This window comes from Chelonus insularis, unplaced genomic scaffold (assembly GCF_013357705.1).
Source record: "Chelonus insularis isolate UGA/USDA-ARS -01 unplaced genomic scaffold, ASM1335770v1 contig_88_pilon, whole genome shotgun sequence".
NCBI classification, from domain to species: domain Eukaryota; kingdom Metazoa; phylum Arthropoda; class Insecta; order Hymenoptera; family Braconidae; genus Chelonus; species Chelonus insularis.
In genome coordinates, this window is record NW_023276776.1 from 1,454,882 (window position 1) to 1,477,546 (window position 22,665).

The window sequence follows — 22,665 nt, forward strand, 5'->3', positions numbered from 1 at the left end:
ATGACACTGCGCACGATGAGATTTTACTTGATTCACGCTAGACCTTTGACCTATTTTTCTATCGATCTAGTTTATAAAACTGGAACACTGCAGTGCTGCCTTTGAATTACGCTCTAACGGCTTTTATATTACATGCTTTTTTATTCTTCATCATAAAAACAATTTTTTTTTTTTTATTTAATATATACAATAAAAAGCATAAATTTTCTCTTGCAAAAAAAAACGGTAATAAATTGATGGATATTATATATCTAATTATAGAAGCATAATAATAAATTTACATATTCGTTGCCAACCGTTGTCGATTAAAAATAACTCTTTATGAAATACTCCTCTATTTATATTATCATTCTACTGCAAGCCCACATATTAGAAATTTTCAATATACTTACTCAAAAGAGTCACCACCCATAGCACTAAATAATCAAGGTTGTACATTAATATAAAACAAAAATAACTAAAATACTTGTATAGTTACTTTTATCACACACCATTTTTTCTTAGAAGATATTTTGTTTTTTTTAATCAACTTCATAAATATGAAATTTAATAAATAATATATAATAAACTAGAATTTTATCACTGCAATTTGTTTGAATAATGATAATTTTTATTTTAAATTGAATAATAATTTTCGAAGTATGAGTAAAGCTTAGTTAGTATAGTCGACAGTTGTCGAGTGGTAGTAGCTTTCACGATTAAATGAGAAGAGACAAAATAAGTGCAGCAGAGAAGTTTGAGGTGAGTCGAGAGGAGTATTGGGATCCCGGCGTCCTATTTATTACTTCGGCTATGATCGGGACCCTAGTACGATTGTACCCGAAGCTTGAGAGATATAAGTAGGTCGCTATGAACCCGCACGTGTCGTCCTTGACTCACATAGCACCATGGGCAAGCGCACTATGTTGCCGCATTGCCGGTCGCTAGGGATTTTTCTTTGTTCTTACTTTGTGATAACATTTATATCATTTTATCCTGTTTATTATTAATTTTACCTAAATAAATAATCATAGTTACAATAATACCAACAATTGGCTACGAAAAAAAAATATTACTAACGTTCACTGAAAATAATTATACAACAATTAAAAAGCTTTAGACTCGATAATTACGAATGAGTATCGTGATTTAAACAATTACAAGTACTTAATGGGCGACTACAATAGAAGATTACACATAAAACTGTAGGAAAAAGAATGAATTTTAGTTCTGTCTTACAGATATATATTTCTGTATACAATAGAGGAAGAGAATATTACCATAAGCATACATGTAATTTGAAAGTTTTATGTATTATTGTCAATTCCAAAAAGTTTTATGTGTAATTTTCTATTGTAACTGGTCCTTTAATATAAATCGAGATAAATAATTTGTAGACGTCCTCGTAGTGTACGAATAAATGCCGAAGGTTGACGGAAGAATACGAAGTTGTAGTGCAAAGCATGCGCCATCTACCTAATTAGTTTCTTTCGTCTCTCTTCACGGAAGATTACGATGAAAAAGAAATCAGACCATATAACTTCCACTTCCTCTTTATCACACACGCACTAGTGATATAATACTTTTTATGAATGCTCGTTAAATATTGTAGATAAAAAAAAGAATTATTGAAAATTAAATAGTGTACCGGTTTTTTTTTTCTAATGTTTTTAAATAGTTTTTAATAAAGAAAAATATATTATGGAAATGGAGTTCATTTTTATCGCTTTAAATTAATTTGATCAACTTGATTAAATCAACTATTTATTTTTGCACACATTTGATTTAACTAATCGACGATTCTCTTTCATTTAATGGAAAATAATAAGAGGCTGTGGTCAGCATTGGCTTATAGCTTTCATGTATTGATCGAACTACGGGTTCTCAAGGGAGTATGCCTATATAACTTTGATGTGAGGTTCAATTCAATTGGTACAGCTTACAAAAAAATTTACCAATTTTATTCAATACCTTTTTATGGTCATAAATACCTTAATGAAAAATATTTTTAACTAACAAATGACTTTGAGTTCTAAAAAGAGTATTTATCTAGATAAAAAGACTCTTGAAATTTACGGTAATTTAACATTGATAATACTAAGAATAATTATCACAATTTTTTTTTTATAAAAAATATTCCTTTAAAATGATTTTCAATTTAATCATCAACACAATTATTTATCAATGTTAAAATATTCTCTTAAATATGTAATCATCAGGTTACGGCGATGTAACTTCACTAGAATATAAATGCATGTAAAATTGCATACGAATGCGTGTTTGTTTCATAAGTAGGCAATTCTATTGCGAATAAAGAGACAGAAGATGAGGAAAATGATTAGCAAGAGGGGAAACTAGACGTGTCGTAACAGTTTTATAGTTAAGAATTAACTAAGTCGTATTTTTCTATGTGGTTAAATTGATAGAAATACGGAAGTCATGATAGAAAATATGATACTACTTAAAATTTCAAGTTAAAATTTAATATTTATTATATATTATTTTTAATAAATTATATTTCAAAATTTTTTTATTATTTTCTACTATCTTTTAGTTTTCTTTATCACGAATTATATTCACGTAAAATCTCATCGTTTCTATTTCTATCTTTTTGATTGGTCTAATATTGACACTAAAAATATGACTTTTATTGTTCAACAATTTCTTCCAGACATACAAGTAAGTTGATTCTAAATTAGTGTGTTATCGCACAAGATAAGAGGTTCTCTTAGCTGTGATACAAGTTCGTAAATTTATATTTTATTGATTTTTTTTTTTTTATTGAAAAACAATGTCAAGATTTTATCTCTATTATCACAACTATTTTTATATTATCATTGATTAAATGAGAGACAGATTTTTTTTTATTTAAATGTAACTTAGTCTGTGACCAGCAAACATAGAATAACTGAATTGTTAAAAATTACGTGAAAATAAAATAAAAATGTCCTTCAACACAATATCGTGTTCAACAGAATTTTAATGATTGTGTAAATGGCAAAGGAAAACAAGGAAAAAAAAAAATGTAAAAAATTCAAACTGAAGGAAAAATTAAAAGTTCAAAGACAAAGCACACGAGAGAGATCTCGATGTTGTTACTTGATTGTCTGTGTATATTAGAGCCGCGTGATTGCTTCAATAGTCGCATGTTTCAGATAACACTCTTTCTTATCTGTGGGTCGTGATGAGTTACGTAATTTTGTTCTTGTAAATACACAGACTTAACTTCTCGCTTTTATTATATTTTAACTATATCTAATGCTTTTTGTTTAATATTCATATTATTTAGAGTTAAAAATTTGTTAACATGATCTCAATTGGTATTAAATAGACTTCATTAATCATTTTCTCATAAATTATCTGAAAGAATAAAATATACATATTTTATATTATTTTGGTGAATAAATAGATATATTGACAATAGATAAATAAGAATCTTATACACATTTTTACTTGGTGATTTCATTTAACACGTGTTCATATGTGATAGTGAATTTTCAAAGATAAGATGGATTATTTTATGATTTTAATCAAATCATTTAAAAGTCTACTTATACTATATATTCTAATGTTTAATAAAATTTTATTTTTCATAAAATATCCAGTTAAGTTAAGACAAAAATTTAAATTTGTTAATAACAGAAATGAATAATCATAAATTAAATATCTTAAATAAATTATTTCAATATATATATATATAACGATATTTATTTATTCTTGAATATACTACTGAAAAGAAAGCTGTCATTGACATGAATACAAGAAGTATTTAAATATCATTTAAAAATAAAAATATTTTATAAATAAATTAGATCAATAGATCTGTTTTAAGAGTAGACTTTTTTTCTTGATAGATATTATTAAAAAAATTAATTGTAAAAATATATAAATAATTAATGTTAAAAAAATCATTGGATGTTAGGTGTGAGTTAATACAATTAATAAGTAAACTAGAAACTGAATAAAAATTAAAAAGACTTACCCTTTAGATATATTTTACATTACAAATGGTAATGTAGAGGTGTCGTAGTAGTCTTAAGCTTCATTTTGACCATACTGTGATGATTTTATGCAATCTTGATGAGAGAACTTGGTCATAAAGTAACCAACTGTTAACTGACAAGTTTGCAAGTGACTCCCGCGGAATCCTTGCACGTCCACCAATAACGTCTATATGTATACGATAGTACGGACATGCTACCAAGCTATGTAGATATTCTGCGCAATCGCCACAAGCATTTTTGAGTATACCTATATTTTACATCATTCTCCCGTGTTTCATGTATGTACAGCCACTCTTATTTTGTTTCTTACAGCACTTGATTCCTCCTTCTGTAATAAAATAAAACACTGAATTATTATCTGCAGGAAAAAATCATATTTTGTCATAATATAACAAGGTTCTGAGCTTGCAATAAGACTGATCTCCAGCAGTAATATGACTGCTTTTGTAATAATTGATTTCTGTCAATGATAGAGAGATATTTTTTATCAACATCAATCAATGCTAACTGTAAACTCGTTCATGACATTACAGAATATTTAAATTATTTTTAAATGATGTAATAATTATTATAAAACATTTTATCATGATAAAAATATCATGTCTCCAGTCTTTATTACTAAGATAGTCCAGTAATTACTATAAAACAGTCTTATTGCAGGCACAGTATTTTTTTCTGTCTAGAATTAAAAGAAAACATTAATATTTACATGAATTAATCATTTGCTTCAGTGAATATGATAATAAATATTCCAGCGATTAAAAATTTTTATTCATTTTTTCCCCCTTAATGTTAATTATTTATAAATGTAGTAATTGGAATTATGTTTATTATTTATTGAGAAGTATGATGTGTGTTTTATAATTTATTTTAATCATTTTATTTGATACTAAAAAGCTGTTACATTATGGAAAATTGAGTTTTATAGCATAAATACTTTTAAATGGTAATAAAAAACTAATTTGTTATTTTTAAATAGATGAGGATAAAGTGAAAAGTCGATAATAACGAAACGATAAAAATAACATAATGATTATTGAGATGTCATTTAGAATGTGTTGCTAATTGAAGCTTTTTATAAATTTTTACTTGGTAAATCAATAAATATTACTGTCGATATTTTGGCAAAAACATAGCAGTAATATTTCAAGAAATTGAAGGAATACAGACAAATGTTTGTAAACGATTAATCAGTAATGGAGGATATAAACGGTATGTTACTTTGTCAAGATATAGGAATTTATATATATATACACATATAGATGTATGTAAAATATATAGAGTAAACCGCCTAAATGTCAATCAAGTTCGTTGACAGCTAATAAATTCTTAGTGATACATTTCCACGAGACATAAACTCCAGTCTCGCGTGATGAAAATGAGTTCAAAACAAAGACAACTTCCACAACTCATATATATATATATATTTTTTTTTTTAAACTATATACATACTATCTTTTCTCTTATACTAGTGTAGTATATTATTGTCTGATCTAGACGTTTGATGTTATGTTGTAGTTTATATGCCATGAAAAAAAATAAAATGATGAATAAAAACTACATAATCGCTTGGAGAAATTTTGATTGCTCAACAAGATTTCATGCAATACATTTTTGAATGTTTTTTCCCCTTTTACGATATGAGTTTATTCACTGTATGCTAAAATAATTTTTTTCTTACTCATTCTTCAGAATATTTTTCACATCAAACTTTAAAACATTTTTATCGTGATATTAATTTCTAAAAATACTGAGTGGCTTTAATTGTTGTATTATATAATTGATAATTATAAAACTTCTAGGAAACTTGATTAAAAATAGAAGAGTTTGAAATAGTAATAAATGAAATTAACTTTATGAATTTTTTGCATCCTCATGATTTATTGATTAAAATAATTATGAAAATAATACTCGTTGGAGTATTCTTAAGAATAATAGAAAACTAATCAATTAGAGAAGGAATGAAAATTGCTGAGAATACTTGAGAAGTTTTCTTAGACATTTTTATTATAATTTCATTTTGTACCGAAGGTTTGGATAAGATCTTGATTTGATGAAGTTTAAAATAAAGATGAAACTAGAGTTTCTTTATTACAAAATATTTAAAATACTTAAAGCCACTTAACTATAAGCAATCATCAAGTCTAGAATTTCTAACGTTTCTTTACTATTTTTAACGGATGAATTTATTTTTATGCATTTCCTATTTTATCTCTCTTCTTATATATTTATATCTATACTTTATTTCTTATTTTTCCTTTTCTTTTCTCAGTTTTATGGAGAATCAAATCCCGCTAGGGAACCACGTGGATAGGAGAATTATAGGGAGAATACTGCAGTCGAGAATTGTGAACTAAGGGGCGGAACAAGAGGGATAAAAATGTTCTTGAATTTTATATATACGATCGATACTTATCTTCAACCTAATATTCACATAAAATAAGTTGACAAAATTTTATTCTATTTATTTAAGCGTGAATTGTATAAGTCAACGAATTTTTCCCAATTAAATTTCCCTATATTTTATTACAGTACGTGGGATTTTTTTTTTTTTTTCATTCTACGAATTTTAATTAATAAAATTCTCTTTATAAATAACACGTTCATGAATAATAATAAGAAAAAATAATCATATTGGTAAAAATATTTAAACTTAAATAAAATACTGTCATGAAAAATAAAATCAAACAATTTTGAAGAGTAAATTAATTTCAATTAAATTAATGTATAAAAAAAAATTTACTTTTATGTAAGAATTAATTGTTTGCTTTTCATTTAACTTAGATTAAACATTAGTGTATTTATCACATCAAGTCTCACTTCATATTTCTATTTTATTAACTTGCCATTAGGAAGTCATGGGGTCGATTTTTTAAATTCATAATTTCATCATGATAAGATATCGATTCCAGGCTAATTAATCTATCTAGGTATAGACATTGAAATTGTTGTAGAATTTTTTTAAAAATTAACATCCCAACTTCCTTCAAGTAATATAACTAGACATGAAGAAGATAATCCTTAGACCACATAATCTGTAAAAGAAAAAAATTAGAAACCATTAGAATAATATATAGACATAGGTAAGATGAAAATATGAACGTTAATATTATCGAGAGTACGAATAAAAGTGAGAGTGAAGCGGAGAAATTATAAGGGAAGTTGTACTTCATTTGAGTACTATGAAGTAGTATGGAGAACAGAAGAGTAAAAGTTAGAGTGAATGTTTGCAAGGTTTGCAAGGTAAATGGGGCCAACAGAACTCAGTGGTATGTGTTGCCAGGGGCAACCATTGCATCGACCGTTTCTCATCAGTTCCAACCCCATAACGTGCCATGGCATCGTGCCAGCAAAACTACCAACCCTTCACATTGCGATAGAAGTGCGTTTAGGGTGTGCTGTAGCGCAATGCGTCAAACTATAACTAATGTTATTTCCTGTTTATATCAAAACTAATTTCACATTTTAAATAGTAATAATAAATCTTTTTGTCACCTTTCCTTTTAATATTTACTAACTTTTCAATTACACTCCTAAGATAGAAAAATAAAAAATGATTACAAATCCATTGAGAGTGGCCGAAAGTAATTAAGGTGTGAATTTTCACAGACATATCAAAGTAAATTATTATAATATTTAAATAATTGTTTGAATAAAAGATGAGAAAAATAGCAAGTTATTTATAGAATAGATGAAAATGAAAATGAGAGAAATTTTTTCTAGAAAGTTGTTTGTAATGAAATACTTGGTAAATTCAAAACTCATAGACGTCTATTAGCTTAGATATTTTTTTGGAGCGTGAAAATAAGATTTGAGACTCTCAAGAGTAACGTTAGATGTAGTATTCCGACTGTATAATCAAGGGGGAACGAATAAAATCCGGAATGGAGCATCGACCTTTTCGACACGTGTTTTAGGCCACGTGCCATCGTCATCGTCGTCGTCGTCGTCGAATGGATCATTACTTCTTCCTCTTTAACTTAAAAGTTTTTCTATCATATTCTTCACCCAAATGTCCTTCCTTCAATAAGACTGCAGATTTTCTATACAAAAGGATGTTTGATCTGATCCTTGAAAGAATTTTTTCTTTATTCTCATCGTTGTTTTCTATCTTTTTTTTTTTCTCGTTCGTATATAAACCTACTTGATTTTTTGTTCAAGTCATTGTCCTTCGTATTTTTCTTCTTTATCTTTTTTCGTCACCTGGTCACTCACCGGATCCGTTACTTTCTACGGTCGCTCAAGGGAATCAAAATTTACCGTTGGAATGTCAATGAAACGCTTGTATAGTTTTTCGTTAATTAAATTAAAAAATTTTATCATTTTTTTAAAATCTAGTTATTTTAAATAATCTTATTTATAATTATAATTTATAATAAAATTTTTTCAAGATAAATTTTACTATAAATAATGAATATTAAATAAAAGTATTAATCGATAATATGTAAATGAAAAAAATAAATATAGAAGAGAAATCACATATCATGTTCTATACTCTTTAGTCATTAAAAGCAACTACTGTTTGTGATTTATCAATATTGATTCACTGACTCAATAAGCCTCTGAGTAGCATCATACATTTCATGGCATTAATTCAGTATTAAATGATGATATTAATATATATATATATTTAATTTGCATGATTAAAAATAATCAATCAAATAACTATCAAATGTACATTTCAAAAATTTGTAAATATTTAAATCAACTCAAATAATTTAATTAAATTACTACAATTTTATATTAAGCTTTTTCGAAGCAATAGAAGACAAATTAATCAATATACAAAAAGCTAATGTATATATTTAATAAAAAATATTAATTCTATTTACCTTAATAATTATTCTTGACAAAAAACAAAATTGCACATAACATAAAAAATCTATTTCTATTTCAAATAATGTCTTTATCTTTATGCATAGTAATTCCTTCGAATGCTTCTAAGTAATATTAGAAATATAAATCTAAAAAAAAATGATGAGGTAAAGCAACCTTTGCTGCATTTGAAGGCAAAATTTTCGAAATAACAGACAATTATTGTTACTCCTTCAGTATACCTACTTGCAAGAATACTTAATAGTAATAGTGATGATGGTAATAGTGTATATATAATACACACAATATACCCATACACATGTAAAATATACGGTTGAACATCGTCCGTACGTTGCGAAACGCTTGCGTTCCGCCGAAAGCGCGCAGACGCGTCATCCGCATGATCATTAGGATTACGTTGGTGCCTCGTTCCTGGATCCAATTGCGTAACATTTCGCTTGGCAACGATGCAAGTGGCACGGAATAGGTAAGCTGAGCGAATAAACTGGCCAATCTCTCTAATAATTGTCGGATCAGGTAAATATTTGATGTAAATTAATAGGACTTTATATTTCAAATGAACCGAGAGATTAAATTAGTTTTTTTTTATTTTAATAATATATATATATAACTGGCACAGCACTCATTAAATTAAATAAGCAAATAGTTGCTATTTATATTATATAATAAAATGTTGGTTTGAAATGGTGAGTATGTAAAGGAGTAGAAGTTATTAAATATGAAATTTAATGATGTCCATATATACTAAAACACTTCGATCTTATGACTTCTGCTGAATAAAATAATTCTGATTTTCCAAAGTCACAATTTATCTTTTGAACTGAGTCATTATAGAAGCAAAAGTTTTCTACTTACTTCAAGTACTCATAACTTGAGAACAAACTCTTGGGAACTGTTGAAACCACCAAAAATATGCGATCCCACATTCATTACTTTACTTTCTTTCTATAGAGTCTACTCACTTTATCAAGTTAAACATGAAAAAACATCAATATTTTAATTTTCATTTTAACCTTAGAGCACACATTTTTCTTAACTCAAATTAATTATTAGCCTCAGCATAAATTGGAGTTGATCAATTTATTTTTAATCATTTCAAATATGACTTTGAATTTTTTTTTTTTTTTCAATATTTAGAGAGATATGAAAATTGTAAATCACTTGGTAACATAGAACGGAATTTTTTAAAATATGAAAATAAATAAATAAACCAAAATAATTCAAGAGACGGTTTAGATTGTGTCGTTCATTTAATATTTGTTTGAATTTCTGTTTTCAATAGAATAAAAATCAAATAAAGGAAAAGAGTTCATAACTGATATTTTTTGGTTTTTATGTTTCAAATAGTTGAAACAATAACAGTGGTAATAGTGATTGAGGTAATTCTAACACCTAACAAATGTCTGCAGAAAAAAATGATTTTTGAGATTGGTAGGAATATTTTGAAAGAAATAATAAATTAAGTCATTGGTGATTTGAAAAAAAAAAAAATCAGATCTAAAAATGCTTGATAAATTTTAAAAGTTTACCTACTGTAGGTAATTTTTTTTCTAATAAATTTTACTGTAACTTGACTAATAAAAATTTGTTTATGGTGTTCAATATTTTAAACACTTAGATATTTCATTATTAAACATTTTAAGCGTTTCATTATTACTGAACACCTGAATTATCCTCGATTTGTAATCATCATACAATAGTTATTCAATTAAAAAAATTAAAAAATGATAATCCTCTTTCAATTCTGTTTTTTCCTTATTCTGGAAGGTTTTCAACAATCTTAAAGAAATTTAAGCCATAAAAAAATGAATATTAATAAAAATAACGATAAAAATAGTATGATGAGGAGAATTATCTGTATTGAAGATGTCAAAGAAGAGCTAGAAGAGCAAAGCTTATAAAATTAATAATTAAATAAGATTAAAAAGAAGCAAAAGAATTCATTGATGTTAGAATTAAGTAGAGAAATGTAGGCCTTTCAGATTTTCTGTTACCATGCGGCTTGAAGTACGGTGCCAACGTAGGTGACAGCAAGTATTGATCAAACACTCTTGGCCCTGTATTGCCTTCACCCTCGTGCTCTTGCTCCCCTCACCAAGACTCTTGGCAACCCTCGACCGAGCTAACCCCTCTCCTCCCCACCTTTGGCCCACGGAGTAGTTCTCATCGTCTCTTACCACCGCAAGCTCTTCTTGTCCCTCAAACCCTTTATTCTTCTCTTCACCTCTCTCACCAATCTCTCAAGCTTCGTGCTCTGACCCATTTGGCAACATTCCCGAGCTTACACTAGTGTTTCGTTTGTGCACTGTTGGGATAATCATTGAATCGTTCAATTTGTATGGGTAAAAACCCGCATTAAAAGGGAAAAAACTTTAGATTTTTTTTCCACCGATTTTTTTTCAATGAAAGAGAAATCTTCCAGGTGTTTTTTGTTTTTTTTTTTTTTTAAAGTAATGGTGTTGATTGGCTTTATACTAATCTCCTGCTTTTAATTATTCACTTTATGGACTGCATACTGACCAAGTTTTTGCTTGATGAAATATCTGAAAAAATAAAGGCACTTTGTATTAAGTGAGTTTTAGAATCATTAGTTTAAAAAAAAAAAAAATTGTTTTTAAACAAAGACTAGTCTAAGTCAATAATTAATTAAGACTCATTTAATTGCATTGTTATTTGTAATGTTAATGATTCATGTAATAATGATAAATCCAATACAATGAAGTTGGAGTATATTAATTATAGAAATTAATATAAAATAATTTATCATTAATTACTTTTTGCTGAATTCATTGAAAAATAATAATTTTAATAATACTGTATGCTATTTTTTTTTTTTTTACTATTTATTTACCATAAAAAAAGTTAATTTAGTCTCCTATAACGTAGACATAGAAATAGAAATACATCATCAACTGTAATTATTGTAAAAAATTATACGATGCTAAACAGAGGCCAGATGGACAGATAAAAAATATGTATTGTGTCGCTAGAACTAATCTCCGCAGTGTTCTTAATTTACCTTTAAATATAAACTACTGAAAATTACAATGATTATATAAAGAACAATTTATTCTATTTGAACAAGGTTATCATACCAATTACCAACGTAATTATTATTTATATTCTCACATTAAATTGATGATGAATTTTTTTTTTTTTTTACTAATATTCCATTTTATTAATCAAATTAATGATTTATTTAAAATATACTCTTTTTTCTATAACAGTAAAAATAAAGAGAAAATTTTTTTCACATTCATAACAGTGACCTAGTGACTTTAATTTAAAAAAAAATATATGCCATGAGTTCATCGTATTTTAAATAATTTATTTTTTTCAACTGTAAAAATAAATTGACCGAATAACTATTTGAATATTTAATTAATAATTATTGATATTACATTTTACAAAATAAAATTCTAATGTTTGATTTATAATTAATTAATTAAATATTGTATTTAATATATAAAATATTAATTAATCAAAAAATATTCAATCAAGTAATTTTAAGTCATTAATTTCCCATTTATTTTGGTTCTTTGTTTTCATGTAAACTAACCTCATTGGTTGCTTTGTACTATGGTCAGCATAATGAAATTTATTACGGAACATCAGAGCTTGTTGACGGCACGGTTAGATGTAGTATGTTGGCTGAATACAACATATCGTTGTTTAACAGATAAAATGAGAGGGAGAGTGTTGTGAAGTACTCAGGATAAAGGGCGAAAGTTTAGGGATCGGATAGAAAATTGAGGGTTGTTTGATTCTGCGCACTTTCACCCTTCAAGGTCTAATCAAAATTTGTGCTATGGTAGATTTAGTTATCTCATTTTCTTATGCTCCTTTTCTCTGAAATCAATATACTATTAAATAGAAAAATCCTCCCTCTTACTTAAATAAAATTAATTCAATTACTTTTTACTTTAAAGACAATTTATTGTGAATTTAAAGTTTTATCAAATAAACAGGCTAAAAAAGTTATCAATTGACTATAAAATAAAGATGTAAATTAATTAAGTTTGTAAGGAGAAAAATATTTAAATAACAATGAAAATAATGAAATTTGTAGTTCAAGGTAAAAAAGTAAAAGGGTGTGATATGAAAAACATGTCAATAGAAAGATAAAAAAAAACTTTTGAATAAAATTGAAGTAAAAGATAAAGAAAAAAAAAATAGAAATAGTTTTGCAATCTCACCTCCTTTAACATTTTTGTTCTTTCACACGAAAAGTAGAACACGCGAAGCTTTTTGGTAAATGTGTCAACCGCCACTGTAGGATCAATACTCTGGCCTCGTTCTCCTCTTTCATTTTCATCCTCTGTATTACTTTGTCTCGTTTATTTTTTCACGATAGTCAAATCTCAGAGAGTAAGGGTTGACGACAACAGTATATTTTATACCATCACCACACCTTTTTTACAATTCAAATTCCTGACAGGTGTATGAAAAAGATTCTTTTTTAAAACTTGAATCGAGTTTTAATGAGGTTTAACGTCAATTAAAAATTCTGTTTTATGCTATACTAAATTGGAAAATTTATAAAAACATTTATGTTATGTATACAAGGACTATTAGGAGATTAAAGTTTTAAATAAATGATAATTAGTGCGAGTTTTAAATTTGAATTAAAAAAGTCCACTTTTTTTTTTTTAATAAAATAAAATTATTTCTTTTTAAGAAAATAAATATTTCGAATTTAACTTCATGTCGCTGTAAGTACTACTCGGAATTACATTTTCCATGGAAGAAAATTTTTTAATTTAAAAATTTAATTTATTTTTTGAATAAAAGATTTTAATCTGATAAGTCATAATTAAAGAAATATTAATAATTGTTGTACGATTAAATTAATAAATTTTAAAAATTTTCCGATAATTAGTTTATTTTTGGATACTTAAGATGGGAAATTTTATAAAAAAAAAAATAATTTTAATTTTGACTCATTAGTAAATATGTAAAGTAGGTCAATAATTGATTTTTTTGTACTTTGTTGCTAACCCAGCTATTTTTGTGGAAATACCAATTTTCCCAATCCACCGAATGGTTAAAGACAAAATTAAAAAAGTATTTATAAATAAACATGTGACCTGAAATGAGGTTGAAACCAAAGTTGAATCAAAATAGAGCTATTAATTGGTAATAAAAAATTGAACTATTGAAAATCCTTTTTAGATTAATGTATTAGATAAATAAAATCACAAATGTTATTCTCAAATAAGCTTCGTTAGCCGATAGTAAATAATTACGGTAATTCGATGCATAATTAATAAACTCTTTAAATAATGTACTGAATAATGGAAAGGTGTTGAGAGTTTTTTGGAAGATTTATTTAATATTTCTGTAAGAAATAAACAATAATCCTGCAACAACAATAATTAACAACCATAATAACAATTTAACAATGGTAACAATAATTAATTAATGATGAATTATTAATTATTAACTCTTCATTAAGAAGTTATTGTAATGGAGTCGATTGTTTAAATTCGTAATTTTGATATATCTTTCAATTTTATTTTAGAGATATTTAAAAACATATTAGACGGTTTAAAAAAAGACGTCCGTACGTATAATTGTACGTACGTATGTCCAGATTTTTTTGTTTATTGTTTATAACAATTCAATTAGTTATAAATAATTAAATATAGTTTTGATTTATCTCATTATTAGCATAATCAATCAAAAGCTGCAGAGGATCAAATTTTCAAGTCAATAATTGATTCCTCTAATTGCTGTTGCTACCTGAATTATTGACAAAAAAATTAAAAAGTTATTTTCACCAATAAAATAATTTCCACTAAAATCGAAAAAATAATAATGATCTAAAAGATGACAAAGTTCATCATACTTTTAATATAATTAAAGTATTCAAATATTTGTGACAAATTACTAACAAGATGACTTTTGAATTAATTAAAAAGAACAAAATTAATCAAGCAAATGTTTTCATGGTCCAATATTTGATTCAAACTCTTGACAAGTTTTTTTGTTTTTTTTTTCTGGTAAAAAATTTCTAAAGTTTGGAAGTCAATAAATAACTTTTCTGGATGCAGTTGCTACCCAAATTATTCCGAGATGACGAATAAGTGAGATGAATTTAAGAGGAAGGGAAAGAAGATAAGAAAAGCATCAACGACGACAACGCGGCATAACCCCATTCTCGTTGACGATCCGGTGTGCAGGTTCCCCGTCGTCTGTTCTGTGTCAAACATCAAGAATTGGAGTGCAACGCATGCGCATTTTATTGAATTTAAGAGAGACATGCCACAAGAATAATTTCATTTCACGTCCCATTTTCGTTGTTTTTAACTCGAAAGGAATAAATAAAAGACGTGAAGAAAAAAGAGTTAACAAGAGATAAAAAAGAGAAATTGAAGAAAGAAAAATAGAGATGCCAAGATTTTCTTTTGGTTCATTGCGATCACTATTTTGTCACGACCTCCTCCTTCTTTCTTCAGTGAATAAATTTGATTTTCAATGTCTTTATCTTCAACTCCCTCCCTCCCTAACTCTTATTTTACTTTCTTTTTTTTTCTGACATCAATTTTATTTCTGAATCAAATATAAATGCATTTAATATTTCATAGACTCTTCTATTTTATATACAGCTAAAACCTGGATGCAAAACGAGTTTCGATAAAACCATTCACTTGTCTTTTCTAACTCTTTGTAATAATAAACCTCTTATCAAATGCCTTAAATAAGCAGTTTGTCAAATCGATTAATTGAAATTTCTTGTTCATAATTAGTTTATCGATTAAAAATAGCCACACGAAAATAAGATAATAAGATTACTTATTAATTGATTATTAATTCGTTCAGTTATTAATTAATTAAATCACAAAATTCATGTATACTATTATGATTCTTGATAGATATTATTAGACTTTGTTAATTTATATTCATGATTTATATTATTCAATTATGGTAACTAAGAAATTATAACAACATTTCATTTACTCCATCATACGATAAGTGTCTTTGTCAATAAATTTAATCATTACTTATTTATCATTTTTTAAATAAACGCAATTTAATTGTTTTTAGTGTGTTTTTTGGCTAAACTATTATAGATAGAGAAAAATAGTTTAAATAAAAAATGTTCCTTTTTTTAAGAAGAACAACTTTTATTTCAACCATTTTTACTTAATTTTCATTATTTTAGAAGTTATCTGTCATTAAAAAATTTATTTATAAAACGAAGATTACAATAACAATATATTTTTTTTATGAATTATTTTTTTATCATTTTATATAAGCATCAACACTGAATTTATTAAAAAAAATATTTTATTGTAGCTATTAAAAATTTTGATTTTAATAATTAAAAAAAAAAAAAAAAAATAATATTATTTGTTCACAATAAATTTTTTTCTCAATGTAATTTTCGTCGAGAATGAAATATCCATGTAAGAGGTAAAGTTATTATTGATGGAGAGTAACTATGATGAGGCAACATTAGAAAGTAGGCGCAGGAAGTGAAGATAGAAAACAGTGTTCCAAGGATGCTACTTTGCCTTCAAAACAAGTAAAAAATATATATGTATATTTATTAAAAGAGAGAAGACAAGAAAAAGAAAAAAACAAAATACAAATAACTGAAAAGAAGCTTAATAGCACTAGTGTATGTAAAATAAAAAAAAAAAGACAAATATATTCATGTATTTAATAATAAATTGCATTTCGAAATCTTTCGAGCTTTTCAAAACATTTTTATTCATTTCTCATGTTTTCTCTCTACAGATATTATGTGAAAAATACTTGGTTGCGTTTCATACGTATATACTTTGCACTGATCTTTTGATTTATTCTTTCATTTTTCTCATTTTACATAACTCAACTCTCGAGGTAAAACCATACTCCAACGTGTACATTTGCAAACGTTGTAGAAATATTAATAAGAGGGAAAGTATAAGAGAAGGTAAAGAAGTTCAATAAAATAAAAATTAAAAAAAATAAGTAGAAAAATGAAAAATATTATCTACACACTATAGTTCACTTAAAATTTCTGTACTTTACACGAAATGGAAAGCTGTAAATTATTTTAGATAAAATATTGAGAATCATGATAATTCCTAGAAGATTTAAGAGATCATTTATTATCAAAATTATCATGATTTCATTTAAAAATATCTATAAATTTACTATTGAAATAAAAAATGTAATTTTATATATGAGATATTCTATTACTTTTAACTCCAATAATTAAACTGAATGCTTTCAGCACAAATTTTATCTAACCTGATTTTTTTAGATCAAGTGTTTGACTGAATTTAAAGGAACTTTTTCAATTAAAATTCTGCTCAGCAATATATTTATAATTTTAACATTTTTTTTCAATTTAATCCATATTTTAATATAAAATGTGCCATTCTTTAATTTTTATTAATAAAATTATCGATAATTACTAATTTTTCAATAAAATTTTTATTAAAGATTGCTTAGAAAACAATTATTTGGTTTTTGAAAATTACCTACAGTAGGTAAATTTTGAAAATTCAACCAGCATTTTTAGATCTAATTTTTAAGGCTGGGCTTTACTAACCCCAAATCACTTTAAATTTTTCTCGTCAAATTGTGCATTTTTTATTTGTTTTTTTCACGCAAAAAATATTTAGGAATATTTATAAAAGTGGTATACACATCGGAAAAGAAAGATTTATAATACAAGTGCAACAATAATTGTAGAATAAATAATTTTTCAGTAGAGGGCGCACAACAAGTACATTCGCCATGACACCTCGAAATTCACTAAAAATTTTTTTTTCTACAATTATTATTGCACTTGTATTATAAATCTTTCTTTTCCGATATGTATACCATTTTTCTAAATATTCTTATATATTTTTTACGTGAAAAAAACAAATAAAAAATTCACAGTTTGACGAGAAAAATTCGAGGTGATTTGAGGTTAGGTACTATTGTTGCAATTATTTAAAACATAAAAACCAAAAAATACTAGTTATGATTCTGATTTTCTCTTCTTCATCTGATTTTCATTCTATTGAGAACAAAAATTCAAACACAACTAATTACAACTGTTTTAATGTAGACTTATTACATATGACTACTATTTTTTTTAACACAAAGTAAAAAAATGCTCGCAAAAATTTGATAATTTTTCTGACGTTTTACAATAGTCTTTGATCCACTCTGAATAGAGCGATAATTTTTTTTAAGATAATTCATAGCATGTATATTATCAAATCAATACATATCTATCAATACATTATGCAAAGAAACGATAAGTTTATAGTTTATTTACATAGAAGTATGTTTGTACACGATATTACATTGAATACATAACTTGAACGCTATCTATCGATTATTTTCAGCCATCTGGAGAATTTTGCGACATAAAAATCAGCTTTGATCTCGTTTCAAAGCGATGAGCAATTATTATCTCGTCTAATGAACATGAAGAAATAGTATGTGTCATATTTTTAGATACTTTCAGATACTTGAAAACTAGAATGATGTAAGACATAGATTTTATTATATAAATTGGGTCAACAGGGATGCAAAATTACCCCCCCTGGGGGTGGTTTTCTAGGTCGTCGTAAGGGAATGGATCTATCGAGGCTGCTGCAGTCTGTAGACCGCCGGGATCTAGGTTAGTAGATCAAACCTTCTATCGACCCAAAACCCCACTCCCCAATTTTTATTTTTTCATTTTATTAAGCTCCTCTTATTATATGTCTGCAGTGGCCCGTGAGCTCGATCCTAATGTGATAAACTACTTTTCTATATCCTATGACACAGAACTTTAATTAAGAACTAAAAAAAAAAACCTCCATATTATTGACAACTCATTTTATGCAAAAATATCAGTTGATTCATTTAAAATTAATTCATTAATTTTATTAATTTTTTCACTGTCTTAATCTATTTAAATCCATGATTTAAAAATAAATAAAAAAATTAAACATCCTAGATGATAATAATAGAAAAAAAAAAATACTTTTTAATAGTTATTTACTGTCGAATAAATTTTTATTCAATTTATGTAATGTAATAAATATTATTAATCATTTTTATTTTTGATAGATGAACTTTTCTTTATTTCCATTGAATAAAAGATCAATAAAATAGAGAAAAGAAATTTTCTAATAAATAATAGATGATTAATAGATGAGGATTTTTAAGAAGCTGATGAAGATGATTTTCACATTTTTTCTCAAGTTTTTTTTTTTTTGAGGAGATAATAAAAAGTACTATAAAAAAATATTAATTATAATTAAATTATAAATGACAAAAAAGTATTTTCTATTGACCTTATCCTCAACCTCAGTCTCCTGCTTTTTATTCAACAATTCACAGGTTTGTGCACATGACCTTAGCGCTTATTGACTGCCTTTACATCATGATAACGTTGGATTATTTCTTCGATTAAACATATATCGTTTATAGAAAGAAATAAAGCGGTAAATGAATTAATAAAAATCAAACAAATAAATGAGATAAAAGTGTGGGTTAATGATCTAAGGTTCTTTGGATTGTACATTATAGATAACCACAGGGAAATAGGTTGGTAAAACATACAAAAGAAACGCCCATGTTGAAAGAGACGAAGGCTTGTGAGTAAGAAAGATGGAAGGGGAATAAGATAGAGAGTAGGACGGAGAGCAGCAGCTAGAGGTCGATGACCCGTGCACGTGGAGTGGCCCAAAGTAGGCCACGTCGTGACATCACGCAAAATCAAAATGGCCGCTTTGCTGAGAGAAGCCGAAACGCTCCCACAAAATTCACTATCCACTTCTCTCTTTTTTCTTCTTCTTCTCTCTTTCCCTCTTTCTCACTGCTTAACTCTCTTTGTGTTCATTTTTCTCAGCTCTGAGCTTTTGAGAATAAAAACAAAGACCAAAAATCATACATAGTCTACATGAACCATAAACCAATCATAAAAAATTATGTGATCTGAGAAAGAATAAAAGGGTAGACGAGTTATAACTTTATTTGTTGCCTTCATTTATTCATGATATTATCAGTTAAACATTTTTCTAATGCGTGCGACACATGTTTTACTGCTGCTGTTTGAAGTTCAGGTATTTCCTGATTTTTTCTTCAGCTTTGAAATGTTCACCTGGAATTGTTTTTTTACAGTACTTTTTTTTTTCAACAAAGACAAACAACCTTAGCTCATGTACTCACTCGTATTTAGATGTTATTAATGAGTTAAAAATTATTAATTGTAGTTACAGAATACTGCATATTGTGATTTTTATAAATATTTAATCAAGCTGATTTATAAAATAAAAAAATATTACATAATTATTATTGTATAAAATGTAATACTGATAAAAGTAATTGTAAGTCTGGAAACATTTTATGTTGCAATTTAAATTGATAATAATATGTTAATCATTGTTTATGCATTATAATGACAATTGAGTATTAAAAATGTTACAAAAAAAACAAGCAGAAGCAGTAGAACATGTGTAGAACATTTATCAAGAATTCCCAAGTTTCTTTGTACCTTTTTTTTTTTGTCATTATATCCAGTTTTTATTTTCACGAATTAAATATATTATTTAATTTCATTTTCAGTCTTTATTTGTTATGTCTTAATTAATTCAAAACTTGTAATGATTACTTGAATATTTTTGTTTTTTTTTTTTTTGATAAATAAAAATTCCTTTGAGAGAAAAAAATTGTTTTGATGAGACTAGAAGCTTAATTCTATGTAGAACTACTGAAATAAATATTTTTCTCTTCTATTCCTTCATATTTACACAAAGAAAAAAAAAAAAATAGGACGTACTAAATTGCTTTGTTTTCTGTTTATTGTTATGATAATTATAGCTATGAACATTTACACGTGTTCTATTGTGGTTTTATAAATGAATAAGTGATTTATTAATTGTTAAGATTAATTATTTAATATCTTGGATAAAAAAAGATTTTTCACTTAGTCGTTTATTTTATTAAGATGTTGTAGACTATTTTTGGACAGTGAAAGGAGTAACTCTTCAAGTCTGTCTTGGGGATTCACAATGACTTACAGGTGACGTACATTAATAATAAACGACTGTTAACCTAACGGGTTTTCTAAACCACTTACAAAGACATTTGTCAGGGCCTCATTCTCGCCAACTCTAACTTACAACTATCACCTGGCCTGTTTATAATTTATACTTTCGGTTTTCAGGGACGTTTCGTTTAGTTACTTTTACTCTCGTCGATGAGAAACAGGAACTTGATAGGATAGATAGGATATAATAGGTGTCTATGAAACATATCGAAGGATAAATTCTAATCCTGTCGAGTGGAGATCGAACAGGTATTCATTAAATCAAAACGATCCTTGACCTGTTTTAAATCAATTAAAAGTGATGGGTTTATTTTCCCATCAATGTTCAGTGTAAATAATGAAAATATGTACATAGATTGCATTTAAATGGTGAACTGAATTTTTTTCATGTACATAAAAATTTCATTTAGGTTAAATATTTACAAAAAATTATAAATAAATGAAATATTAGTTGAAATTGGATCAACAAAATATTTAAAATAAAAAATTGGAAATTAAAAAAAATTAGTTTCAAATATGAGCTAGAAGATAATTAATAATTTCTACTTTATCATTTCAAGATAACTATTATCAACTTCTAGTGATAAAGAAACGCTATCTATCGGATAAAAAAGAAACTATGTACCTATTATCGATTTTGTAAAGTCTGTAAAATTTTTGTTTTATTTTTATGATAAAAAAATACTTTGAGCAATTATTTAAATAATTGTCTCTTTTAGTTATCGCTGGAATATTTATTATAAAAATATCATTAATTACTAACATTTATTCCATTATGCAAATAAAAGTATAATTTATCTTTTTTGTCGTTTGTTATTTATTCATACGTAAAATTATTGCATGTATATCATAACCTTATTTCAAATAATATTGACAGAATAGAAAAATAATTTTTTCTTACTTACCTCAGAATTCTGATTCGTAGAAAATTAAGACTCGAATACCATGGTAAACACAAAGATGAGTGACTGCGATGGAAGATGTTCATCGAATTTTCCAGATGCTTCTTGATTACCGCTTTCTTGAATTTTATGTTGTAATAGTGGATGATGGTTTCATGAAGTACCATTGGAAGTATTAAACACATCAATTAATACAAATAATGTTGAAATTAAGTTCAAACAATTTGTACTTTCAGAGTAATAAAAGAAAATCGAGAGACACGTGGCGTTGATACGACAATTGCGTGACGAATGACGAAATGGCGGGAATCGTTAACAATGCCGCCTTACAGAGAACTTGTAAACAACATGGTTTGAAAATTATTGACCAACAAATTACTGCGCAGTTTTCTGAAAAAAATATTTTTATATAAATGCTGACCTAATCATACTCACATATCCTCAAAAATTAATTTTGACAACTTTATAGTAATATTGATTATATAATAAGTAATGAATAATTATTATTTCTTACATTTCACGATCAATTATTTAAGCTGCAGCTATTGTTTTGTCTCCACGCCATACGCCAATCAAATTCACCAGTAATTAATTACAAAAAACACGTTGATACATCGTTATTATTAATTAATTCTATCATTATCGAACAAATTTAAATATTTAAAAGCTAATGACTTTGATTTATTGTTATAATAATTACTTTTTTCAAGAAATATTATCCCGCTCGCGAAACGTATCTACACTTTAGAAACACAAAACTGCGAATGACGTTGTATTATAACGAGCAATTTGATTGGAGGTTAGAAATTGTCAACTGCGCATATCGCGGGAATTATAAAGTATTTTAAATTGTATTTATAGAAAAGTAATGTATTACTTCATTTATATTCATAATAAATTATTTTTAAACGAC

At 26.5% G+C, this 22,665-nt stretch overlaps 1 long non-coding RNA gene across 2 annotated transcripts; it reads right to left on the reverse strand.

Annotated features, from left to right (window-relative positions):
- Positions 1-2,640: 2,640 nt before the first annotated feature.
- Positions 2,641-22,500, reverse strand: LOC118071578 (uncharacterized). Of its 2 annotated transcripts, XR_004690916.1 has the most exons (6): positions 22,267-22,500; positions 21,756-22,142; positions 10,814-11,362; positions 6,804-7,018; positions 3,962-4,311; positions 2,641-3,339 (listed from the first exon to the last, which is right to left on the reverse strand). It is a non-coding gene; the product is annotated as an uncharacterized lncRNA (long non-coding RNA). The 2 variants fall into 2 exon arrangements; XR_004690917.1 differs by lacking the exons at positions 6,804-7,018; positions 10,814-11,362.
- Between the last annotated feature and the right edge of the window lie 165 nt (positions 22,501-22,665).